The 6,403-nt window shown below is 46.9% G+C and overlaps 1 long non-coding RNA gene across 1 annotated transcript; it reads right to left on the bottom strand.

The window, feature by feature from the left end:
• Positions 1–1,948: 1,948 nt before the first annotated feature.
• On the bottom strand, positions 1,949–5,088 carry LOC117803963. The gene is made up of 3 exons (XR_004628090.1): positions 4,943–5,088; positions 2,855–2,939; positions 1,949–2,128 (listed from the first exon to the last, which is right to left on the bottom strand). It is a non-coding gene; the product is annotated as an uncharacterized LOC117803963 (long non-coding RNA).
• Positions 5,089–6,403: the final 1,315 nt, after the last annotated feature.

Consider the following 6,403-nt stretch of genomic DNA (forward strand, 5'->3'; position numbering starts at 1 on the left):
TTGTGACTTTGTAATCTTACAGGATTTGCATCACTTCTTCTGGAGAGGCTCTGACACAGTTCCAGGCATAATTTGTTTGGGTCTTGTTTCCCCCTTCTGTATCCCAAAGTCTCTTTGATTCTTTCCTATCTCTCTGATTCTCCCAGTGAACTCTGCCCAAAGTGGGCACGAGACCAATGCAGCCAACTGCACATTTGTTTTCTCCCCAAATGAGTCCAACAAGGCATATCATTCAGTGATGTCTTCTTACTTTGAACAGTTTAAAGTGCTACTATACCCAAGTGGGGCATTCATTCATCACCATCACCCTAAGAAGAAGTATCTATCAAATATTCATTCCTAAGGTCTTTTCTCCAAGAGCCTTGTTGAATCACCTTAAAGAGAGCCATTATTTTTGGCTAAGGGCAGGTTTTCAAGCCTTTAAATCAGGAGGATGCCCCCAAATCCTAGTTTTCTTGGGAGTGGTAAAAAGGATTCAAAAATACCTTTAAAAAACACCCAAAAGGTATCGACTTGGTTCTAGGTTGCTCTCTATAGACTTCCTATGTGGGGGAACTATTTTAAACCCTCTCCCTTGGAGAGAAATATAGGGGAGCATACAAATCCCAACTCTTCAGAGGAAAAGGCAACTCTCAGAGATGTACTTGTTAACTAAAACAAACCACAGTTCTATTTTGCAACAGTGTCAACATCACAGATTTTTAACCCAGGTGGAAAATACAAGGACAAAATATGAGCTTGTAAACCATGCTCGTGTTCCTCTTAGACTCTCTACCTAATTTGGGGGCTTGTCTTCCAGCTGTGCAGCATGGGGCCCTCTTCTCTTCTCATACTGTCACTTCCTTAGGTCCCTCTTCAAGGATTCCTCTCGTGATCTTCGCCATCTCCCCACCATCCTCCCCTGTCCCAGAGCTGTTGATATCCAGGTGCTGACCCCTCTTCTATATGACCCTGTCCCTTGGTCGTAGCTGATTGACGATGGACATGGACATCTGACCCAGACTGGCCAATCTGAGTTCCTCTTTTGAGAGCTTGAAACATGACACAGATAGACAAGGACAAAAAGTTATTGGAGCTGAGTCAAAGAGTGTTTGGCAGAATTTCTAATTCCCTCCCCCCCAAACTGTAATATGATGAGATGATGAGATATCCCTCCCATGATTATTATTTTATGTGGCAGGGTTGACTTGAAGATAGGGAGATTATCTGGGTGAGCCTGATCTATTTGTTCTCTCAAAAGGAGCAGGAGCTGGAGAAATCGGAAGCATGAGGAGAATTTGACACCCTATTGTCGACTTGAAGCTGGAAGGGGCCATATGCAGAGAAATTGCAGTGGCCTCTAGGAGCTGACGGAGACCCCCAGCTGACACAGGTGAGGAAGCAGGGAACTTGGTCTTATAATAGCAATGAAATGTGTTCAGCCAACAACCTAAATGAGCTTCCAGATAAGAGCCCAGCATGGGTGACACCTTGATTTTGACATTGGGAGACACTGAGCTGAGGACCCAGTTGAACCAAGCCAGACATCTGACCCACAGAACCCTGAACTAAGAAACTTCCTTTGCTTTCAGCCACTACATTTGGGGTGAATTGTTACGGCAGCAATAGAACACGAATGCACAGGACAAAGGCAATGCATTTGGAGAGGCTGGTGGCCTCCTGCATCCCAGGGCCTCAGCACCACCTTGTTCCTTCCTTCCTTCCTTCACATTCTTCACTTGGCTCTATGAGCAACACAAATGTCTTCCAATACAATTCCCTGTTGCTGCTGACGTCAGGAGATTTAGTTTTCTTTCTTTCTTCTTTTTTTTAAAGATTTTATTTATTTATTTGACAGAGATAGAGACAGCCAGCGAGAGAGGGAACACAAGCAGGAGGAGCACGAGAGGAAGAAGCAGGCTCATAGCGGAGGAGCCTGATGTGGGACTCGATCCCATAACGCCAGGATCACGCCCTGAGCCGAAGGCAGACGCTTAACCGCTGTGCCACCCAGGCGCCCCAGGAGATTTAGTTTTCTGTTGCTTGTAACCAAGTAAGGCTCCACATAAGGAGGTGAGGACTTGGGTGTCCTGCTGCAATGCGTACCACACTGTAAATATGGTCCCTGGCAACGTGGCTCTGTGGAGACCTACGAGAGATGACATGAACTTTGGGAAGTCTCAGAACCTTAAATGGGTTGAAGGCTATTGAAAAACATCTACCACTTATAATCGCATTTTAAAGACATTATGCAGATGACAATATCCACTTTGGTCCATAGATATGCCCACCAATACAAACCCAGCTACACCGTTCATTAATAGAAATACTTTGCAATAGGCTCGTTCATTTGGTTAGGGCACACACTGCGAGCTCCCTGAAAGCCTTCATGAAGATTAGCTTACACCGGGTAAAAAGTTAGGTGAAGCCAGAGCGTAGTCTGCTGCTTCAGGCATTGGTGGGGCCAGCAGCACTGTGAGAGTCCTCCCCACCCCCACCCAGGTCCAGCTGGCTGCCCGCAGTGGAGCACAGACCCTAGCACGCATCATGCCAAGCTGGCTCCTGGCCAGACAGAGTGAGGGAGCAGAGTGACAGAGATGTCCAGGTGCAGCCAGCTGGTTTGGCAAAGCAGAAGGGGCTGACACAGAGGAAGAGGAGGGGCAGAGCCCGGCACCGTCCAGAGCCTGGGAATCTGCCCATGCGTGGGCTCCCAGCGTGCGGGGCGCACCTCCCTCCCTCCTTGAGGGTCAGTCCGAGGGGAGGAGGGCATGGACCCAGAGCTCCCTTTTCCCTCTGCTGCCGGGGTGGGGTGGGGGAGAAACAGAAGAAGTGGCAGGGAACAAGCAGAGAGTAGCTGCATGCCTCGAACATTTACCCACAGTCGAGAAAGTCTCTCTTGGCTTCCGCTTGCTTGGAGAGGACAGCAAAACCGAGGTCCACTAGATTTCTTTCAGATGTGTCTGTAAATGCCACTGAGTATTACATTTTTTTTTCCCTAAACGATCCTTGGTGCAAAAAGCATGACTGAGTTAGCTACAGACAATGAAATACAGTCCTTTCTGGGTGGGGTCGGTAGGAAAAGGAAGAGGACAAGGCCAAGGGCAGGGGGGAGGGACTGCCTTAAGCTGTGCATAAGCAGGAACAAAGAGTGACTGGGTCTTGGACATTCTTCTGAAGGAGTAATACTAAAGAGAAGAATACATTTAGATTTTTGGAAAGGTCTCCTTTGGGCACAAGGACAGAAAACCCAGTTGCTTCTAGAAGGTTGATTTGGTGCCCTGCTACCCACTCAGTGCAGGCTCAGCCAGAGAGCCTGGGGACAGCCAGGCTGACGTCAAGCTGCCAGCCAAGCCTCACGCATAATTAGGTGGATTTGGATGGAAACCCAGCAAACTGATCCTACTTGCCTGTCTTTCTACACTTGGGTTTTGATTTCTCTTTCCCCTCTAACCAGTTTCTTTAGGGCTTAGTGTGTCCATTTATAGTATTTCTCCACAATGGGAAAGAAGTAATAAATTGGCTGGGTTCCTAGCACAAGTCAGTCTTGGTATTCCATTGATAGGAAAACCTCTTATCTCGCTCGCTTTTTTCCCAGGAGAGCTTACAGATTAGGCGATTTTTCATTTTTCAGATCTTTCCCCAGACTGAAAGTAACTAGGTAACCCATCATGTAAGATAAAGGTTACATTCTCTGATGGATAGATGAGGGGAATAAAATATTTGGGGTTTTTTTGGAGGGGTTGTTTTTGTTTTTGTTTTTTTGCTTCTGTTCATCTACTTGTGTCTCAACAATTTACCTCATCTAACGTCAGTTCTTTTGGCTGTAAAATGGAGAGCCTAATTCTCACCACTTTCCTCACAGCTCCAGAGGAGATTTAATGAATGTTTATGGACCCTATAGACTGGTTTTTTACTACACCCCTCCCCCACCGTCCTCTCCATATAAGCGCTTCCTGCAGCATTTGATGGAGCCTGAGTGTGTTCGGTCTGGCTTTAGCCCTAGCATGGTTTGCTCCTCGAGGAAGAAAACAAGCTATTATTCACGGCTGACTTGGGTTGTCTCTTGCTCTATGGTGCCTTTGATCTTTGAGCAGCCCTTCACTCTGCTGATCACAGCCTTCCCTTAACCATTTACAAGGCTCAATGGGTCTTCTGACACCTGATTCAACTCTGATTTCTCAGTGCACTTTTACAGGGTGTCTCTGGGGACGTGTTCCTCTGACCCACTGAGTCAACGCTTTCATCAACCCCAGGGCTCTGCCAGGGAGCAGGGTTCCTCTTTCCTGCTCCAGCTCCTATTCATTTAATTGAGAACAATGACAGTGTGTATTTAGAGGGAGAAGGGATCTTTTAGGGTTTAAGAAAATAGGATGACAGAACCCATATTTTGGTATATAGGATTTTAGAAAGCTCTTCCGTTATAAGGGCAACTAGTTTTGAGATTGCTTTACACATGGGGAAGTCGAAAAGTCAGAGGCGCAGTATCAGCTCTTGCAGAAGGAGGGGCTAAGACAGGGACGTGTGAGATTCTGTCACTGCTCACATGGCAGGGGTCCCACCTCTCCCCACCTCCCTCCTCTGCCTAAAGTCTACCTCCGTTGGGGTGCAGTACGTGGTCCATGTGTTGGGGAGCCAGTGAGAGTGTGGCACCACAGTCCCCACATTCCCAGGGCAGTCCGGTCAGCTGCTCAACATCTACCAGCACATCGCTGTTTCCGAGGAACCAGACCAACTACACGCCAGTTACTCAGTTCAAAGGGCTGGTGTAGTGAATTAAAGATGGCCCAAAGTCCTCGTCACTGCCCCTCACTAAGTGGGAGAGTGCACTTATCCACTCCCCTAGGACTTTGGCTGGACCTGTGATGATTTGACCAATGGAATACAATGAAGTGACCTTGTGACAGTTTCAGAACTATCCTTTGAGAGGACTGGCAGCTTCTATTTCCTTCTTCTTAGAACGCACCTTGCTGTGAGGAAATCCAAGAAGCTTCTGGGAGAAGCGCACTCAACGGAGAATGGAAGTCACCAGCTGATGATCTGAGTTGAATAGCCAGCATCAACTTGCTAAGCCTGTGAGTGAATCCTTTTCGGAGGCTGATGTCTCCAGCCCCTGGCAAGCTCCCCAGCAGGTGCCTAGAGATCAGAGTTGAGCCATTTATACCATGAGCTGCTGAAACTGACAAATAGTGAGCAAATACATGAGTATCGTGTTTTAAGCCACCTACTGCTGGGGTGGTTTGTTATCCACAGCATCAGACGACTAAAACAGCTAGGTAATACACAACCTTGTGAGTATCTGCACGTGAGTGCCGATTGGCTGGATTCACTTGTGGTCTGTGCCTCGGTCAGTGGCACACATTTGCAAGAGTACCTTGGACAACAAAGAGGTGCTACATGTTTGTATTTCCCATTGTAAAGAACAGTTTTGATAGGTAGGACCCCTACTTATCCAAATAATGGTGCCATAAAGGCGACTGGGAAGGCTCATGGAGGAGCGGAATAGGGGTGGGGAGGGGGACACCAAGTGTTTTGTGCTGGTCATGCTAAGTTCAAGATACCTATTAGGCAGCCCCCTAAGAGATACTGAATAAGCAGTGGGAGGCATGCATTTGAGCCTGGGAGAGGAGTTGGCACTAGAGATATAAAATCAGGAGTCATAAGCTTGCAGGTGGCATTTAAAGCCATAGATCTCTGGGTAGATAGAAAAGAAGGGGATTAGGCTAAACTTAGGAGACTTTAACTTAGAGGTTGAGCAGAAGAGAAGCACCCAGTAAAGGGAACTAAGAATGAGCGGCCCCTAAGGTAGAAAGAAAAACAGGACAGTGTGGCATCCTGGAAGCAGTGAAAATTGCTTTAAGAAGGAAGTGACGGGGGGGATAAAATGCTCCTGAGAGGTGGAATAAGACAGTAGACAGAGAAACCCACTGGGTTTAGCCAGTTGGAGGTCGTTGGTGACCTTAGTAGGAGCTGCTTTGGCAGTGTGGTGAGGATGAAATCCTGACGAGATGCGTTATAGACAGAACGAGAGGTGAAGAAATGGAGACAATCAGGGACAAGTTTGGAGGGGTTTTGCTGTGAGCAGGAGAAAAAGGAAAAATAAAGTGTAGCTGCGAAAGGATGTAGTCTAGGGCGGGGAACGTATCATAGTAAGTTTGCAGACTGTTGGAAATGAGAAGAAAAATAATGATTCATGAGAAAGGTGGTTAATTCTGGGGAAAAAGGCTTTAGGTAGGCAAGAGGTGATGGTAATCGGTTCAGGAGTTGTGTGTGGGGGTCTTCAATGGAATATGTCCAGTTCATCCAGTTTACGTTAGTGAAAATGTAATATTTGTACCCAGGTTCATATACGTTGTTAGATTTAATAGTAGAACAATGAAGTGATTCTCATCAAATTTGGTCTGTTTCGTCAATGAAATAAGAGTGA

The sequence above is a fragment of the Ailuropoda melanoleuca genome, chromosome 10, assembly GCF_002007445.2.
Source record: "Ailuropoda melanoleuca isolate Jingjing chromosome 10, ASM200744v2, whole genome shotgun sequence".
Lineage (NCBI taxonomy): Eukaryota > Metazoa > Chordata > Mammalia > Carnivora > Ursidae > Ailuropoda > Ailuropoda melanoleuca.